The sequence below is a fragment of the Vulpes vulpes genome, chromosome 11 (assembly GCF_048418805.1).
Source record: "Vulpes vulpes isolate BD-2025 chromosome 11, VulVul3, whole genome shotgun sequence".
In the NCBI taxonomy this organism is placed as follows: Eukaryota; Metazoa; Chordata; class Mammalia; order Carnivora; family Canidae; genus Vulpes; species Vulpes vulpes.
Window position 1 is genome coordinate 31,156,709 of NC_132790.1, and position 21,193 is coordinate 31,177,901.

General features: G+C 39.3%; 1 protein-coding gene across 2 annotated transcripts in view; it reads right to left on the reverse strand.

Moving 5' to 3' along the window:
- The window catches only part of TENM4 (teneurin transmembrane protein 4), a 2,793,707-nt gene that overhangs the window by 1,345,895 nt on the left and 1,426,619 nt on the right, over positions 1-21,193 (reverse strand). For both annotated transcript variants that reach the window (XM_072726015.1, XM_072726027.1), the window contains exon 5: positions 11,698-11,775. The gene's annotated coding sequence lies outside the window, so the exon portion shown is untranslated. The remainder of the gene's footprint in view (positions 1-11,697; positions 11,776-21,193) is intronic.

Here is a 21,193-nt window from a genome sequence, read left to right on the forward strand (position 1 = left end):
CACTGGTAAAGAAAGTGCTTGAGGGTACCGGTTATATTTTGTTCATTTTTCTGTCACTTGTACCCAGAAGATTTCCTGGCAGAGAAGAAATAAACAAACATTTCCATTTAAAGAATAAGAGATGGATGTATAAATAACAAAACTGTCATTATTAAAGGTTTCAATTTTTTTTATTTTAATCTATAGATTTTACACAATTCCAGTACATATTCCAGCAGGATTTCAAATTTTATTTTACTTTAATTTCAAAATTCAAGAAGAAGTTGACAAATTTTTTATTTGGAAAGGCAAAACAGACAAAAATAGCAATAGCAAGAAAATATTCTTTCAAAGACAAGGCACTAGAAGAAACCACGTCCATGCTGGGATGGTCCATTTACCCTTTGAATGATTTTTGACAAGTTACTTACGTCTTCTAAGTACTAGTGTCCTTGTATGAAAAAAATAATTATAGGAGAGGCTGGAAAGAGTTTGCTACACTTATTGGCCACAGTTGTTGTTGTTGTTGTTGTTGTTGTTTTCTGTGAATTTCTTTTCTAATACCCTCATTGGCCATTTTGTCTGTCAATGTGTCGATCTTTGTTTTGTAAATTGATTTGCTTATGATAAATATTATGAATGTCACATGTGTCGAGTCACTACTCTTTATATGCTGGTATAGATTTTAGGTCTTTTGAGGGAGCTCTATTCTATTGCATTGATATTTACATCTTTTTCTTCTTTGGTGCCAAGTCATTTTTTTATGGTAACCTTATATTTTAGTATATGGTTGAGTCAGCCAGAAGTGGAACTAAGTAAGTAATTGAGGAAGTTGCTTTTTAATAATGTTCAAGGTAATATTATTGGCAGGGGTGTTATAAGAAAGAGATAGAAGCAACAGAATAAAACAGCATTTTTAAAAATCCTTACAGCAATCCTCTGAGGTAGAAATTGTTATTCTCACTTTACACATAAAGAATCCGGGATACAGAGAGTCCAACTACCCCACTTCTTATGATTTGCATACGGCACAGCAAGGATTCATGTCTAGTGTCCGTTTAGGAGCATTTTCCATCATTTGGTACCACGAATTGTTTTGACAAAAGGGTGCTGGCAAAACACCATATATAAAGCCTTACCTATATACAGTTGATGGACTCAGGACCAAAGAACTCCGGTTACACATTTGGAAAACTAGTCATGGTCAATGACCTCAGATGAAGCAGAGACAGAGGAAACAAGCCCTGGGCTCCGAGGGTAGAATTCATGCAGAAAAGGCTGCATTTCTCCCCTCTTTTTTGTAGTGTAAGTTCTCCATGACTGGATGAAATTCAACTTTATGTCTTTCTGTCCCAAATGCTAAGCAGGATTTCAAGGATTCAGCATTGGCCCTAACTACTTATTACGCGATGGTGGGATCTAGGGGAGGAAAAAGAAGACTCTATGTCTGTGGAGCAGTTAAAGTGGGCTTAGCAGTGGTTCAGTGGATTTCAAGTTCAGTGGAGCACAAGATCTTCAGAAAATCACAGAGCAGCAGTCTCTTCTCTTCCCAGTCATAGGGTCAACCCCTCTCACCTAGGATGCTCCTACAGCCCATACTGCACAATATATGCACAGACTCATCATTGCTTAGTGCATAGCAACTTTTTTCACAGGAAGGTCCTCTCTGGTCTATTCCCAGGCTCTCCTGGAGAAAACCCCTCATGCTCACAGGCACCCTTCCAGAGCAGCTGTAATCATTGCATCCTGTTTCTTCTACCTTTCTTCTGTTCCCTTTAAATAGAATTTACTAAGTGACTGCCACTGCCCAGCACTGTGCTGGGCCCTAAGAAAGACAGAGGCAGTTAAAAAAGCAAAAACTCAAGTTTCAAGGGCCTTTCAGGCTACAGAGAAAAAGACGTACAGCAAAAGATCACTTCAGTCCCGAGAAATAAAGCTAACGATTTAAATATAGAGAGGCTGTCAACGTAAGTTTCACAGAGAAGCTGATTTTACAAAGGAATTCAAAAGGTGAGTAGGAGTTTGCCAGATAGGCAAAGCAGCAGCAAGCAAAGAGCATTCCAAGCAGAAGACTCTGTATGTGCGGAAGTGTAACACGTGTGGAAAAGTAAAAGGGGTGTGCGAGGAAACAGTATGAGAAACCAGAGGCATTCTCACGAAGGACATGGTAAATGGTGAGTTATTTGGACTTTCATGCAAAGATAATCGGGAGCAGTTGGGGTTTCACACATGAGGATGATGACACAGATCCCCTCGCTTCCTGATCGTCTCAAGACTAGTATTGATCTCATCACCACAGTCAAGTCTCACAAAGAGCACAAAACTTCCTCTGCTATAGGAATTGCCCCCTCCACACCTGGCTTACTGAATATAGTTGGACAGTGTCCTTTGAAGCACCCAACTTCACTTGCAAGGCCAGACTCCACAGTAGAGGCCTCTTCTCCATTTCCTCCTGCCTACTGCATCTGATGACCCCATTCTGGTAGGTTCTTCTTACTAAAGCATGGTCCAAGGGCCATTCACATCTATATTGCTTGGAAGCTTGTTAAAAATGTGTAATCTTGGGCCTTGATAAAGACTTATTAAGTAAGAATCGGAATTTCCACAAGATCCCCAGGGAGTTGTCTATACATTGAGGTATACGTTAATGTGTCACACTTTCACTACAGAGCCATCTTTCATGCACCAGGCACTCATAGAAAGGAGGCAGAAGACAGACATCCTTCAGGACCCTAGGCCAGCCTGAAGCTGGTAGGCTAAAAATATTCTACGTTATTTGATTTTAAAACAGTCTTGCTAGGTGAGCACTGGTAGTCTCAGCTCACAGATAAAGACCATTTAATCTCTTTGTATGACCTCTTCCCCAAAGTTCTTCACAAACTCCAAGAAGAAAGAATTCAACATCTCTGCTGATCTAAAAACCAAAGCTCCAATCTAGAACGAAAAGAGATCTGCCAAACGTTCAACAACCAACTCTCCATTCATGCCAGCCTCCAATGGCCACCTGGCCACACTAGTGTTCACCTCAAATGCAAAGGCTGTCTTACGGGATTAGCATTCCCTCGGCTGTCCCCTCATCCCCCACCTTGCCTTTCCCTCCCACACAAATACTGCAGGTAGATTTAATATTCCATGTCTCACACTGAGTTTCAGATTCTCAGTCAGCACAGTCCCATCTGAGAGAAAGAAATCAAACATCTGAAAAGCAGTCTGTCCTTAGAGAGGGAAGGAAAAGCAGGTGGATTCGATAGAACTGCCTAACAAAGTATATTTATGAACATCATTGGAACAAATGTCCTCCTGTAACTGCAGCCATCATCTCCTAATGTCACATCATGAAGACACTGGAAAACAAATAGGACTTAAAACCTAATTTTCTATCAGCTGGCAACGGCTTCCTCTTCCTCCTGCCTCCCTAGCTAGGCAGCATATGACTCACAGCTTCGTTCTAACTTCTAAAGCACTTCAAGACCAAAAAGAAAAGAAAATAAATAACACAACATTTAAAAATACATATATCCCGTCAGTCATTTGGTTCTTAATGCATCAGGCAACTGATCACCACAGATGCTTTAAAAGGTGCTGAAATGAATTACCAGAGACTTAGACTCCTTGGAAATTGATCTGACAGTGGGAGAAATGCAACCAATTTGATTTGGAAAATTCAAAGCTATTCTTTTCGTAGAGCCTTGGTTTTCTGAGTTTCTTAGTTGTCTCCTTTGCTACGCTTCCCCCTATGCTTTCAACTCAGAATTTTCCTCTCTCCCCTTCTGTTTCTACTGCACAGCCCCTGTCCAGCACCCTTGTCCCTCCTCTCATTGTGAAGTTTCCATGAGCTTCACAGGTCTCTCTGACTCCAAGCCCTTTCCTCTCCAGCCCACCCTCTTCTTGGTGGGATTCATGCTTACATATGTGTCTGGTTTTTTGTTTGTTTCTTCATTGAACATCTTAGAATTAGCGACTGCCACTTGTCTTTTACATTTCTGACTCCAGACCTGTGTTATGCAAAGGAACTAAAACTGCTATTCAAAGAATGATTTAAAGATTATGCTACAATGGCTGTGCCTTGAGCACCAACAATGTATCCGAGGAAACCCAGTACAGCACCCATCCCTTCTTTTGGTGAAGACGGGTTTTCTTTTGATGAAGAGAGATTATGGTGGGAGGGATCTTCCCTATTGTCTTAGCTGCCCCTTCTTCTCTGGCAGTCAGGACTCATCCAGAATATATAGATGTGAGGAAAATCATTTAGTTCTCTGCAGGTGAAATTCTATTAAAATCAATATCAAGTCTTGACTATGTGGTAAGGAGTCACATAAGTTCTGCCAGAGGGGTGTGTAAAGGTCGGAGACATGCCTGTGCTGTCAATCTGCTAAAGCCAAAATGCTATGGGCTGATCATATATATTTAATTCAAATCTGTTTCATGAACTGCAGGTATTTATTTTAGGTGGTAAATTTTATGAAGTCTAATATTGTAGAATTGCAGTAATCTCTTCCCAACTTGTAATTCTTAGTAGAGGAAATTCTGGTCTATATTGCCAGTTTTCTTTTTTATACTTTTCTGGAAACCTCAAGAACTTTTGTTTCAACTTGTGTGTTATATCTTCATCAATAATAACATTTTAAAAAGATAACATTTCTTATTATTTAATAAGAATATGCCAGAGCTATGCTAGGTGCATGCTATGGTCTGAAAGTTTGTGTTCCTCCAAATGCATATGTTGAAATCCTAACCCCTAAATGATGGTATTGGTAGGTGGAGCCTTTGGGGGTACTTAAGTCATGAAGGTGGACTCCTCATGAGAGGGATTAGTACCTTATGAAAGAGGCTCCAGAGAGATTCCTAGACCTCTTCTACCATGTGAGGATATAGTGAAAAGGCACCCAGCTATGGCCCTCACTCGAACACGGTGGCACCCTAATCTTGGACTTCTCAGCCTCCAGAATTGTGAGAAGTAAATTTATGTTGCTTATAAGCTACTGGTTTGTGATATTTTGTTATAGTAGCCTAAATGAAATGAGACGGCCTGTTTAATGTGTAATCTCATTTAACTACACAAAAATTTAAAGATAGATATAATAAAGTCCCATGAGAAAATACCCCAATGTAATGACTTCATATATATAATATATAATATATAATATACACATATCAATATATAATATATATAAATACTGATCACAATTATGCCAATCGGAATTTCATATATATTATAATTCATATATAATTAGCTCTTACCCTCTGCCTAACTCCTACTTTCATATAGACACAGAGCCTGGATAAAATTCTTATTTTATGCTGGATGGAGATAAGGTTGGTCAAAAAAATGTCAGTCAATCCTGTTTGGAAACCAGGGAATCTAAAGATGGGACCCTGGATTTCTAATCTCTTGGCTCAACAGGCTGAGACAAGATAGGCCACATCTAACTGCAGGAAGTTCCACCACTGCAAAAGAGGGCGCTAAGTCAACAATCAGAAGCTGGAAGGGTTTGGACTGCCCAGGTGGACTCTAAACTTATGGCCAGCCAGCCGGCTATAACGGCTCACTCCAGTAATTTCATTAACGTAGCTCTTTGGTTTATAGGATTGAATTTTTATGAACCACTTATCTTATTATGAAAGGACCCACTGTACTATATTCCCCTATTATATATAAAGAAAGTGAGATTCAGACAAGGAAGCTTGCTTTGTCTTAAGAGTAGTAGTGGATAGATGTGGAAAATGAAAATGGATGAGTCTCATTCCAAAGTCCACACTTGTTACCACTGCAACTATGACTCCTAAACATGACTAGTGCTGAGCATGTCCTCTGGGTCTGACATTGTGCTACACATTTTATATTCACCATGCCACGTAATCCTTATGACCACCCAATGTAATTGAAGAGCATAACCCTATTTTATAGATGATGAAACTGAAGCTTCTGTGGTTAGGTAACTTGTCTAAGAATTCATAGCTAGTGAACATTAGAGACGGGACTCAAAGTTAGATATCTCTAGATTATGCCAAAGTCGTCAGGAAATAACTGGAGTTGGACTAGATAAAAGACTTAAAGAGTTAATTTGGGGGCAGAACAGAAGGAAAGGTAACTGAATATAACTTTCTTCCCCTTACACCTTGAAGGGGTAGGAGGGAGGCACTGGAGGTGTTCAGGAGCTGACAGCAGATGCTTTGAGCCCACATTTGGGGCACATAGGTAGTACCCAGGAAGCAAACTCTCTGGACCATTGAATCAGAAAGACAGACGAAACCCAAACACAGAAAAAAAACCTAAATTTCTCTTAACATACAGTAATCTACAACACAGTAAAACAAATACACAAGCTAAAAATGTCTTCTGGGAATACTCAGCCAGCAGAAAGGATAAATACCTACCATTTACATCAACGTCGATGGAACTGGAGAGTATTATGCTGAGCAAAATAAGTCAGAGGAAGATAATTATCATATGGTTTCAGTCATATGTGGAATATAAGAAATAGTACAGAGGACCATAAGTGAAGGAGGAGAAATTGAATGGGAAAAAATCAGAGAGGGAGATAAACCATGAGAGACTCTTAACTCTGGGAAATAAACTGAGGGCTGCTTAAGGGGAGGTAGGTGGGGGGATGGGGAAACTGGGTGATGGGCATTAAGGGGGGCACGTGATATGATGAGTACTGGGAGTTACATGCAACTGATGAATTATTGAAAATGTCATCTGAAACTAATGATGTACTATATGTTGACTAATTGAATTTAAATAAAAAATAAAATATTACAATAAAAAAAAAATAAAATAAAATAAAAGTGTCTCCTGGGGAAGAGACAGTACATGGAATAGAATTGTTCAATTCTCCAATTTTAAATTGGAAATTTAAAAAATGTAATTGATATTCTCTTTATTGAGTTTGCCATTTTTATTGATTTATTAATTGTATTGAATATGAAAAAATTAAAATGCTTTCTAAAGATCACCATAACTTCAGTCCCCTAAGCCTTATTTTTTCTTGTTCTGACTTAAGATCTCAAACCTTCTTAAAACAAGAAGACAAGCATGGCCACAGTTATTTCCAAGAATCTAGCTCTATAGTTAGGGATAGGCTATGCACCTGTTTTGACCAAGAAATATGCCCTGAAGTGTTTTGAATGTTGTGCAGGCTCCAGTAGCCTGCAGGGAGGTGGGGTCTTAAACACACACTGGGGAAGCTGGACCAGCATCCATGTTATGCCCTGTCAAGCTGCATCCATCGAATTAGGTTAGGAGTTAAGATGTTACATGATGTGACCAATGGGATCAGAAGCAATAACACAACCTGTCAGCCAGTGCTTTCCTGACAATTCTGGAGAAAAGATTGCCTGCTGGAGTGCTGAGGAGGTAAGAGCGGCATGTGTTTGGGGGAGCGGGGGAAGATCTATTTGATTCTTTATTTACGAATGTGATGGGGGAAAGGGTGGCAAATCAGTCTGTGTTCCCCAGACTGATTTTAGGGTTTTGCTTATAAGCTACAATACCAAATACCTTTTCTTACAGGATAAAAGTTGCAAAAACTTGCACACAGCATTTCAGGCACTACATGGTCTCCTGCGAGAAAGGTCAGAAAAAAAAAAGATTTGTGAGACCTTCTGTTTCATAAGGGTGAGGGAGGGTCACCTCAGCCAACTCTGTGCTCAGATAGGGCCAGGAAATGCAATAGAAGGTTGAAGATACCTGGCGCCAACTCAGAGGTGATTAAATCGTTGCTTCTGTTTGTGGGCACTAGGGCCATAGGGCTCACCTCAGTCAGTGCTGATGAATACCCTGACATTGGCAGACAAGTAACAGGTGAAGCTCAGCTTCTGTATGAACCACATAGATACCACCCTTGAAGTGTGTCCACTAGGACTGACTTACAAACACACTACTTTACAGATATTCCAGTGGCAGAAAATTCAAACAAGGAAGAGATATTCAGAAAGAGCATATCACACTAAACATACACTCAGAGCTGTGATAAACTCCAAATGTGCAACAGGTCACTAGTAGAGAATTTCTAATCACCGGATGCTTCTCCTAGGGTCTTAGCCCCTCTGTTCTACACACACATGGCCACAGAGGTAACTAAAGACTTGATTTTGTTTGGGTAGATCATCCTGGATTCTCCTCATTTGTTCAAGACCTGATGCAAACCAGTTCCTTTGAAATTGCAGAGGCAATTTGGCTCCTTCCTCCCAGAAACTGGTCCTTTACATTCAAAAGATCAGCATGGAGACTTTGCTCTTCAGCTGATCTTATTCCTGAGGAATACATGAAGGACTCAATAAATACTTTTGATCACGTCTTTAGTTCCTTTCTCAGGCCCAGTTAACTGTTCTTGTAGTGGCTTTACCCTTGATTTTGTAAGAGCAGTGCCAGGTCATCCATTTGCCCTTTGACTAGGGACAGTTTCCCAGAAGATGAAGTCACCCCCAGTACATCCTGGGCAACTATTGGGCTCACATTTATTTGAGAGTACCATGTGTCTCTGTGGGGATTGGGTGACCTGAAGCCTATCACATCCCAAGACTCATCAGCTCTCTGCCTGGTAAACCTGGACAAATACACGTTTTTGCATCTGAGAACTCTTAATGAAGTGCTTCAGAAAGACGTTCTGGGAAACACGGTCAATAATAACAAATATCATATCCACGTGTCGCAGTCACACATGGAAACTATGATCCTGACCAGTGCTTTTGTACGTCGTCCAGGTGGCAAAACACCTGGAAGTCACACAACACCATGATCGTTACACAGCCCTAGTACAAAAGACACAGTTAATCCCAGTATCTAAAGTACATATGACTTTTATGAGCAGAAAATATGACTAGATTGCTGTGTGTAAATGCAACAGAAAACCAGAGTAAGGCAATTCAAATCTATAAAAAAATATATCATGACTTAAGCACAATCACTTATTTCTGAATCTTTCCACTAACATCATTTACAGCTTTTTCATTAATTTGGTCATTGGCAGGTGCACATGGAAGGCAGAATAAGAGCCAGTCCCAAAGGTTTAAAAGAAAACAGGAGTAGGAAGGTTTTAAAATGAGAAAAATCTTATCCATTTACTTCTTTTTTTCTGTGAAAGAAAAAATCTGTTGTTATTCGTTTTCATAGAGGAATACTTTAGAAAAGTGGAGAAACAGTAGTATTTGCAATCTTAGATCACTCTAAGTCATCAGAAGGTTGGATTGAGGCAGGGAGGGGGATTATAACAACTTTCTTCTTAGGAACTCATTAATTCCCTGACTCATTTCTCTCTCATGTTTCTCTCAGGTCTCTCCTATCTGAGGCCACTCTAATCCTTTAGTGGTGGATAAATCAAAGGTGTTATCAAAGTTGTCTTTTACTGACTACACTCAGACTCTGGACCTCTGAGTTATAGAAAAGGACATTCCATTGTTCCTTCTTTGCTTTTCAAAGATTCCCAGCATATCTTCTTAAAGCTAGACCTATGGGAAAGCCTGGGGTCATTTATATCTCACTCCCTGGACCCTCCTATCAAGTATCCCTTTGAAGTTCTTTCTTAGGTACCACTCCTTTCCTTAGGTTTTTCCTTCTGTTGCTGGTCATAGAGTTGTAGCTTGCCTTTTATTCTTCATGGTCCACGTTTGTGTTTTCCTACTCAATGGAAATTAGGAATTAGATAAATCCAAACAGGTTTCAGTCATGTCCCCACATAATAACCAAGGAAATTCTGCTCTGCTAATGTTCCTAAAGTATATTGCTATGCATGGGGAAGCAGTGACCAATGGTCTGATCGAACTAGAAAACCAGCATCCCCTTAATGGGAATGGGAATTCTACAAATACCTGATACTCTTGGAAGAGGCCCAAGACTATTTCTTTCATTTTGTCATGTTGAAGCCACATATATTTGTTACCCTGACCAGAATTCATTAGACCACATATTTTACAACAGGTATAGACAAAGAGCTGTGTTATGGACATAGGAGAATCCAGGGACCTACAGGATGTTTTACACAAGGACTCTTCTCACTAGAATGTCCTATAATGGGTAGCGACAAACCAACTCAAACTGTTCTTTCTACATTGGTAATATGAAAGTGTGGTGCATTTCAGCCTGGCACAGAAGCTGTGAGACAGACAGAAGCAAGGCATCTGTAACAACTGGAATGGAGAGCAGGGCTCGTCTCTCTCTGAGTTACAAGTGTGGAAGACTGGCTACAGTCAGAGGGGGTTCTAGGCAGTTACAAAGGTATGGCAGGATGAAAACAGCCTGGGCTATACATCTGGGCCACTATTAAATGCTGAATATCCTTCCTCGTCTTCATAAAGCCTGCCTATGTTATTGCTCAGGTGGTTTTCTCTGTTTCCTTACTCTTCCAGCTACTTCTAAAATAATTTCCTATGAGATGAGGTATCAGCTTTCTTCTTGGCACCCTGAAAGAGTCACCATCACAGGGATATGCCACATAATTTCCTTTGGAATTTTCTCTCCTAGACATGAGCTATGGTTGAAATCAAGGACTAAAATATGAAAGAGTATAGAATATCCAATAACCCTTATGAGTTTCTGTTAAAATATGATATTGTATTTTCACACATACACTGCTAAATGCTGATCACTCCAACCTACAAAGATAACAGACAAGGAAATGTTAACACACAAAAAAGACAAAAGTAGGTATACTTTCTGATAGCTGATGTGGGGACCTATTTGGGACCGCAAAGTTGGCATAAAAATTATTGTAAGCTGAATGCATTTGAGATTCAACAGATAAAAAAAAAAGCCGCCCTTCTTGGATCTTCCCTTATTTGACTAAAGGCAGAAATTTCAGAGAAATAAGGACAGCCATAAATTGTCTCCTCAGGGTGGGTGAGCTCTCAGAAGAGAAACCAAAAGTAATTCTACTGTTAAATCCCCTCTCCTGGGGAGTTTTAAAGCCCTGAAGAAGATGGAAAGACCACTCATTCCAATATAGACAAGTATTATCACAAACTTTCTTATCTTCTGTTTGTTCGCCAAAAAAAACCCATTTGTCTTTCCTACAGAAACCCATTTTTTTCTTCCCCTAGGAGCTTCTCCTTCCCCCTGTCTTTCTCTTACTAAATTAGGTATACAAGTCCCAAACTATAACCAGTCTTTTCAATTACTCTTCATGGAGTATGCTCATGTGTATGTGGTTTGCACACGTAAATAATGTATTTCTCCTGTTAATTTGTCTTTTGTCAATTTAATCTCTAAACTCCAGGTATTAAACTGGAGATAGAGGAAAAATTTTTCCTCCTATACAATAAACAATTTACTTAACCTTACTTAAATATAGTTCTTCTCATTTTTAATTGCAACCTATTTCAGTCTACTTAAACAGAGGGAATCTGACCTGCAAGAATTTTTGAAGGGCTAAGCATTCCCTTAGCATTACAAATAAAGGCTCAGTCCTCTCCTTTGGACTTCTCCAAAAATTAAAACAAAAAACAAAAAATACAAGGAAGAAAACCAATCCATTCAAACCCAAAGATCTACACATTTAATGCCAATCACCTCTACTAACTGTGATAGACCCTACTAACAGAAGTCTGTTGAGAATGCCACTTTCTAATCCACAGGGTTCTGTTCAAACTAAAGAGTACAAGAAACTGTTTTACCCTCTCCCTTTGTCTACCGACATGTTTCGGCAAATCACAAACACTTGAGCAAAAATAATAAATTTAGTCATATATAATATTCAGTTAAAGTATATATTATTTTACCTTAGTTAGACATTTCCATCAGTGTCCAAGAAGAATGTTGTAACTCAAGCTTTCTTGTAAGCAGCAATACTGTTTATCCTACGTATGAGAAAACACAGAAAAACATGTAAACTCAGAGACTTCTTACTTTTAAATCTGGTGATTCACAGTTTTCAGAAGCCAATAAGGGATGGGAAAATGAATGAGAGTTATTCATAGAAATGATACAGGAGGGTTAGCAACAATAGGCTGCCTAAAAACCAAAACTGACCAACCAAATCCAACGAAACAAATAACCAGTAATAGGTGGTTTTCTTAGATCTTTTTTTCTAATGATTTCTGGGAACATAGGTGGGGAGGGACTATACCTCGGAAGGGAGAGGAAAAAGGTTTGTGTGTCAGAAATGCCTCAGCCAAATGATTTAATTGCTCAGACTTTTATTTTCCTAATCTGTAAAATGAGAGAAACAATACCTATCCCATAGACCTGTGCTAAGGATTAAGTAGAAGACAGGAAAGCTCTCTCCACAGCGCCTTAAGTCCTAGGAGGTACTGTATACATTGATGCTCAGTTCTTCTGCAGCCCCCTTCCCAAGCCTTTGCTTCTTTTGTAATTACTTCCAACACCTTTTCAAAGTGTTAGCTCCATGGCATTTAACTAAAACAAAACAAAACAAAACAAAACAAAACAAACCAAGATATCTTAATGACTTCAAAACAACAGCTTTAAAAATAGAAGAGAGACGACACTCAACTTCACGTATAATAAGAAGAGCTAAATGCATGGAATATTTCCTATGTGCTAAGCTCTGTACTAATGATTTTATATCAGTCATCTCTTTAGCCCTTACCACAGACAGATTAGAGAGTGTGATACTAGAAAACCTGGGCACAAAGCAGTGAAGTCCCTTTTTGCAGACTGCCCAGCCCTGTGGAGGCAGAGCTGGGACCTGAGTCCACCTCACTCACCTCTGAGCACCCTCTTCACCACCTCATCCCACTGGTTCCACCATAATCTGCACCACTGGACTTCCACACACCCCAAATGATGCCATGTACTCAATTTCATTGTTATCTCCCCCTTCCCGCCTTTCCTCCCTCCTTTCCTTCCTTGTTTGCCTTTCTTTCAACCTTTATTTCTAATCTAAAATTAATAACTATTTTGTTTATTTCATTCTTCTGCTCTGACAGATTAAGCTGGAATACTGATCACTCTAAGATAACTGGGTTCACCTCTTGGGCTCAGCCTTTTACTAGCTTTGTCATCTCAGGTGGGTCACTTAACTTCTTAGAACCTTGGGGTTTTCTCCTCTACACAATGAATGAATTAGACAAGATGATACCAAGAGGACCAGTTTACTGGTCCTATGACTAATTACTTTGCAAGCAGTTTCAGATCATTCTAGCATTAAGACCTTCATGGGTACATTATAACGATTATGTACTCTAACACACTCACAAGTTTTCTTGCTTTAGCTCAAGCTAAAATTCCAAGTTTCTGGGAGGAGTCACATATTCATAAACAACTCTTTAAAGATCTTGCAAATGAGGTTAGGTCACTATGTAAGGTCATGCAGAAGGGGTAGAGACAAAATATGAATGCAAGTTTGTAGGACCCTACAGCTCATGTTCTTTGCCATATCCCAAACCTACCAGAAAGCACTATGGAAAAGTTAAATGACACAAATTAGTCTCATTTCTGATATTTGACTTAAAATTTAGGGTGGCAATGATAACCATAACTAGCATGCATGTGAGCTTATTGTTATTATTACTATTATTATATCCCTTGGACTTTCTATCATACCGAGTGCCAGGTACTATAATCATCCTCTTTTGAAAGCTGAGAAAACAGAGACTCATGGACTAACATTACTTGCCCAAGACACAGAGCTAATAAGTAGAGGATCTAGGATTTTCTTTCTATTTTTAAATCATTGTTTATTGTTTTAGCTAAAACATTGGCTAAGGTTATGGTTAATTATAGTCATTGGCATATGGCAGTTATGATGCATTTTCAAGTTAATAAGCTGCAGTTGTGAATATAGAACAAAAAATTTGCAGGTTGGTATGAGGGTGACCACAAAGACAGGCACATAGTTGTTAAGTAATTTATATGCTCCAATAAAGGAAAAGGATTTTTTAAGAAAGATTTGCCAGAGATTGTTGAGAACCTGCCTCCCAAACTATTTCCCCACTTAAATTGCCAGCTATTGTCATTGTGTCTGAGAACTAGGAAAGAAATGACAAAGTGAATTTCAGGGGACACTGTTTGTCAGTGAGGTGTGTGGCATGTCCTTCACACTGAGGGAGTCAGGCCTACGTGCTGTCTACTTGGGCGGAGGGAAACTGAGCTCCAAGGAGAAAGCAGGTAAGCAAACAGCCGACGAAGAAGCTCTATTTATTTAGCTGGGTCCAGATTTACCGAGAAAATGCCTTCCATATGTATTCCAAACACGGTGGCATGATTAGGATGGAGAAAACAGTCAAGTTTATTTGGCTTCTGTGGGGGATTTGTTTGTATATTCTAATTGCATCATCGTTTAGCTTTATTTCATCTGGAACCTGACTGCCAAATGAGGGTATTGATTACCTGTCACGGATGCATATTTCTCAATTAACAGCCATCAAGGCTTATAAAATCTTAGCTACGTCAAAACCCACAGGCAGGTTTTAGTACGATCGTGAGTAGTAATGTTAGACACTTTCACCAAGCATCAGCTACGATGCTGGCACCTACCAAGCACATATGCTGGTTTGTTTAAATATCACAACCTCCTTCAAACTATATATCGTTGTCTTTCTCTTTTAAGTGAAGAGACAGAGGATCAGGGAAATTAAAACCCTTGCCTCACACAGCACAATTAGTAAGTAGTGGAGTAGGGAATTGAACTCATATATGCAACAATTCAAATTCCACAGGGCTTTCTGGCACACACAGTTGGTGCAGTGCACTGGTGATGCCCCACTACTTGGCTGGAAGTCCAGCTTCATCATTTACTAACCCCATGGTCCTGAAGTTTCTTGACATCTCTGTGTCTCAGCTTCCTCATTTGCAGAGCTGGGGAAATCACAGGCCATAGATGGTTAGGATTAAGTGAACTGGCACATGTATGATACTGAAATGAGTGCCTAAGATAAGGAGGAACCACTAGTTTACATCTTCTGGATGCTGTGAAAAACAAACTAAAAATCTTTGACCTTCAAAAACTTGCTGTAGGCATTTTGTACTTCTGAAGACTTTGCAACAATTCAATTTTCCTCACAGCAGCCAAATGCTTCAGGTCAGACCATTGTCTCTCCCCTCTGAGACTGAGACAAGGGAACTCTTTATGCCAGAATATTTCCAGTCCACACAATTCATGATCCTCCTTATCACATCTGAGGACACATATAATAAAGTTATTTGTTGATCGACCCACATGCTTTGGATACCTTAGGTTGACCTCTCACAACAACTTTACAACTTGGTGCTATTATCTCCATTTCACAGATGCAAGTGAGATGGGCCATAACATTGAGATGATTTGCGTGAGTTCATGTAGGTGTAGCAAGACCAGAATTTGAAGACAAATAAGAATGGATTCTAAATTTGTGTGCTTGCTTCCAACACATGACACTTCACCACTGACGATTTCTCCTTATATCCCTGGTGAACTTTTACTCTTCTGCTGAGATTCTTTTTTTTTTTTTTAAAGATTTTATTTATTTATTCATGAGACACAGAGAGAGGCAGAGACATAGGCAGAGGGAGAGGCAGGCTCCCTGTCAGGGGATGGATGTGGAACTCAATCCCAGGACACACGATCATGACCTGAGCCAAAGGCAGACGCTCAACCACTGAGTCACCCAGACGCCCTTCTTCGTCTGAGTCTCAATGCACATGTATTTCACCTTCCCTGATATTTATCCTTTGAAGACATATTTTACAGAGTCTTGTCTACATTCTACTCTACTGAGTGTTGTGTGAATGGAGATGAACACAAACATGGCCTCTGTATGAAGCTCACAGCCTGAGGGGATGGTATACAATTATATACTTGACATGTCCTAAGAAGATAATGATGAAGACCCTAGAATGGAAAAAGAAAAAGGAGAGCAACAGGCCAATAGATGGCTCAGGGTTCTCTAAGAAAATGACATTTATGCTGAGATGACAATGAGAAATGCAACATGTAAAGACTAAGGGGTCTCTGGCAGAGGAGGAGCATGTGCGCAGATCCTGAGACAAAACAAGAGCTTCTGGTCATGAGAACCAGAAGAAAGCATGCATATGGGTGGAGACAGGGGTAAGGATTAGTGGAAGAGGCTGGGGCTACCTCCCTGGGGGGGGGGGGGTGCCTCCAGGGGACCAAAAGGAAGTGTTGAGTTCTGAGTCTGACAGTGTGCCTCACGCAGTCCTCGCAGTGGACAGATGGTTATCACGTCGCATTGTCACATCTGCATATCTACTCCCATCCAGACCACGAGCTTCATAGGAGCCTACGACAGTGTTTAGGACAAAGTGGGCATTCAGCAAATTGAACGAATGAATGAACAAACTATCTGCTAATGGGGCGATCTTGTAAGATTCTTAGCAGAAGATAGACAATAATAGGGCTGGAATAAAGAATGAAATATGTGTCTTTTGTTCCCGGCTAAGAATCAAATCAATCAAATGTCTTCACATATATATTTATATTTATGTAAAAAAATAGGCATTATATGTTAATAATCAGAGCCATCATTAATCACTTGACACTGGACTCAGTGCTTCCTTTGTGACCTGTTTCATTTTTGTGAAAATAAATATGAAGTAGCTATTGTTAATTCTCATTTAGAGAGAAAAAAGCAACATAATAACAATGATAACAAAACCAGAGCAGAGTTTCAATAAATTATCCAAGGTTAAAAAAAAAAAAAGTACTTGTGTCATCACAGTTTCCACTCAGGCATTTTATTCAAAGTCTGTGCACTTGGCTACTTTATAATAATGTCTCAAGATAGTTATCCTTGGAATTTTTCAAAGTTTAAAAAATATAAAACATAATACATAAAATAAGAGTCATTGAAAGGAAACCAGTAATGATAAATATCAAAAATAGGAACAAAGCATTTGTAACAATAGTGAGTGGTTAATAAAAAGATAAAATTTAATAGAATCTCACTGATAATGACTAGAAAACAAAACAGAAAAATTAAAGCACTCAATGCATTAGATTGGTGCATTGATTTTAACTTCTTTATTTTTATTATGTTGCTTGTAAAATAAAAATTAGCAGGAAAAAAATGAAGCAATGGGAGGTGTGATTTCCTAGGAATGGCAGACCAGCAGACTGGGTAAATAAGCCAATATTTGCATTCTTCACAATTTTTCTATTACTATTCCCAGTTGACTATGTCTAGAAGGTCTTCTTTCTCCCCCTGCTGTCTGAATAACTCCTAATCATTCTTCAACACCCAGATCAAATTCCTCTCCTTCTTGGGAAGCCCTACTTGACCTTCTAGGTTCCCACCAGACCATCCATATTATTCTTACAGTTTCTAAAATGTTATAGCATAATATTTTCTGTTTCATCCAATGTAGAAACCAAGCCCTACATCTAGTAGGCAGTTTATAAGGCATTGGTGAGCAAGCAAATTAAGTAATTATCCTGCCGAATCTTCTCTTTTAATGCAAATGCTGTAGGTAGTTAGCAAAGGGAACTTATTCAGGTGTGCCAGATGCTGATCTGGACACCTGGTTTGAATGACTATATTTAGTATTCGCAAAAGAGTTGACTATGTATCTCTATCTCCATTTTATAGATGGAGGAACAGGCTCAAAGAAGATAAACTGTTCACTTTATCTTCCTTGATAAAGAGGGAGCTAATTATTCTGCATTGTTCTGGACGACACAGAGAACATAGCATAAAAGAAAGAAACCTTGGTCTAACATTAGAAAAATTAAGTGAGAATTAATTTTGCATTTTTGAGGGAGCTAGGACAAGTCATGGAAAACGCAAAGTATCGGGGACTTGGGGAAAGACTAAAAATAATAATAATGAGAGGAAATAATTGCTGAGTAGCGTTTGGAATGAGAGTGAGATGACGTCTCTGCTTCCATGGCCCCAGGCTGCTCTGAAGCAGTTGAGCACAGAGGTTAAGAGCAGGATGCTGGAGCCAGCCTGCCTTGGTTTGAATTCCTAGAGGCGGGACCCTGAGCAAACTGCATAAACTTTTTGAGACTCAGTTTACCTGTCTGTAAAATGGGTATGATAACAATAGCATTTACCCTCCAGGGATATTATGAGGATGAAATGAGGTAATATATGTGATGTTAGTTATCCTCTGACACTTAGAAAATATGAAAGTATTAATGAACTATTGTTATTCAATGTTTTCATCAGTAACAAAGAAAAAGATAGTTACAAGTAATGAGCATTGCCTTGTCAGACACAGACAAATGAACACACTGTTTATTGTAAAAAAAAAACAAAAAACAAACAAACAAAAAACCCAGAATACTCTGGAATGACACAAAAGCTACTGTTAAGGCAGCATTCACTCTACAAGGCACTGTGTCATGCTTGGCAGCACCACTTCAGTGATCCTCACAACACCACTAGGAGGTAGGGCTCTTTAAAACAATTTTTTTATACTGTTCATTTTACACTGAGTAAAGTAAGTTCAGAGAAAGGATAATGACTTGACCATGGTCACAAACTACCTAGAAGAGCCAGGATTCAAACCCAAATTTGTCTTGTGTCAAAACTTGTGTCCATAGCCTCATGCTGTGCTAAGCCCCCAGGTCCACTTCTTCATCCTCCTGAGAGTCTGTCAGCTGCTGCATTACCCTGACTATGAATAATGCTCTCTAACAACCAAAGGCAGAACAAGAGGGAGCTAATTTATTCTGCATTGTTCCGGAGAGCACAGAGAACATAGCATAAAAGAAAGGAAACTTGGTCCAACATTAGAAAAGATCTTTAGCGATAATGAGGCACCTGTGGAAGCAGGGAACTATCTCTGGACTTAGGAGTCAGAGAGGCACTGAATTTTATCTGCATTTCTTACCAACTAGGGCAACAAACAAATGCACATTCTCTAATCCTCAGTTTTCTCATCTGGATAGCCAATATAAGAATCCTTAATTCACTTGGTTGTTTGGAGAATAAGATAACATTATATACACAAATTGCTGAGAGTCAACGTGTGTTTGCTTCTTCCATTTACCCCATTTTTAAAGCAATTAGAGCTGTTCAATAATGCAGTGGAAAGTATTGATTCCCTTCCCCATTCTCCACCACGGGAAGTACACACACAGTGGGGTGGCCCTGTAGTGCCAACCCAAACCTCAGCTGATAGAAGAGCTGCAAGGACCCTCCAACTCTGAGTTGCTAGGAAATTAGGAAGGACAAATAATGTGGCGGATGGTAGAGCAAAGATTCAAGATAACCTCAACTGTTTGAACAGGGAGCTAAAATAAAGGCAATGAAATTGAATAGGGGTAAGTAGAAAAAAAAAAGATTTGCATTTAAATTAGAAATAAACAAGAGCAATAACAACATAATCTTGCTTATAGAGAATGGCAGAGGTATGATTTGGCCATAGTGCAAGTGAAAACATGCTAGTTTTTTTGTTTTTGTTTTTACCAATCACCAGCTTAATATGTGACTTGACTTCTAAAACAAATATGAATTGCATTTTTAGAGATTCCAGATCTGGGCTGGAGAACTAATTGTCTCACTATATTGTGAGACACACCAAGCACACCTTAGTAGGGGAAAATTTCCTTCTGAAGTCAGCATTTGAGTGAAAAATCTCATGTAGCCTAAACTGACTTTAAGAAATCCTTATTCTACACATAGGTACAGTATACATCATTAAGAGTATACAACTCTGTTTGGTAGCTCTTATGCACAGTTAGAATTTAAGTCCTGTAGGGCTAAATTATGTCCACAATAAAAATCCAACCATTTTACCTTTTAAAAATTTAGCAAATATCTACTGGTGAAAAGGCATTGAACAATTATGAAGTGTTCCTGCTTGTCTTCAGGGTTTACTTAATTTAAAAAAAAAATCATTAAGCTTTTATAACTTATAAATAGATTGTTATGCGGATTAAATGAGATAATATATATTGATCTTAACCAAGCATTAAATTTTAAGAGGAAAATTGAGAAATCAAATTGGTGACGAGGACTGTGACACATTGGAGACAGAGCCATAAAGCAGGATTCAGTGAACTACCACCTTGGGCAAAATGTGGCCTGTAGCCTGTGTTTTTATACCTGCAAGTGAAGAAGTTTTGTTTTGTTTTAGATTATTAAAAGGTTGTAAAAAAAAGGGAGAAAAAAAAGAAGAGGAAGAAGAATATGTGGCAGAGACCATATGGGGTCTGCAAAGTCTAAAATATTTAGTCTCTGGCCTTTTACAGAAAAATTTTGCTGATCCTGGCCATAAATGTGTCACTGGAGATTCCCCACTGCAAAGAAGAAGACCAATCTCATATCTCTGAGTTTACGACCACACTTCATCACAAGCCCCTTCTTCATTGTCGGCTTCTCCAGTAGCTCTTGCTCTCAAAATACTAAATGGTCTGCAGTTCTTCAGCCCAGGCATACTATTTTGCTCCTCTGTGCTTTTGCTGGCCCCGTTCCCTAGTAAAATTCTTCTCCTCTATACTCAACAGTACACATGCAGACTTCGTTTTTTTAACCAACTCTCCCTAATTGAAGGCCATCTGTTCCTCCATGGCCTCTCCCAGAATCTAGAGTCTTAGATGGGAGGCTCTTATAAAATAAGTCAAATTATTCGTCTGTGTCTTTAGCACCTAACACTGTCCCTAAAACCTGGTAGGCTCTCAGTCAATGTTTTCTAAACAGAGATAAATAGGTTTAAATATTAACAGAGCTCTCGGTGCAGAAAGGAGGGGACTGCTTTGGGAAGACTTCACAAAGCAGAAACGGGAACAGTAAGGAGAAATTATAGTTAGGAAGGAAGTGACTTGTCCAAATTCCCACTGAGAGACAAGAATAGATAAAGGAACAGATTTTATTCTCAAGAAGACCTGACTTTGATTCCTGACAACGCGCCTGGATTTCCATCTGAGATTTCAAACAGAGAAATTCACCTTAGGAGCCAGTTTTCTGAACTGTAGCCTGGAGATTTTAACACCTGCCTTGAAGGAATGGGGAAGATTAAGACCAGTGCCTTAGAAAGGCCGACACAATGTCTTGGCCATAGTAGGTAATTGGTTCCTTTTTACCCCCTTCTACTTCCCCATATCCTCAGGTTTCTCCTCAATGCCACAACTCTCCCCACAGCAACTGGGGAGAAGAAAACCACACACAAACACACACACACACACACACACACACACACACACACACACGTGAATTTCCAACAAAACCGCTCCAAACATTTCATCAAAGTTTCCCCTGACTTAATATACCACCCTTAGAAGATAAACACTGGGGTTCTGTCAACAAACGCAGGCTATGCATCCAGAGAAGACAGTTCATAGTAATTTTGTCAGCAAAATTGTAACAATAA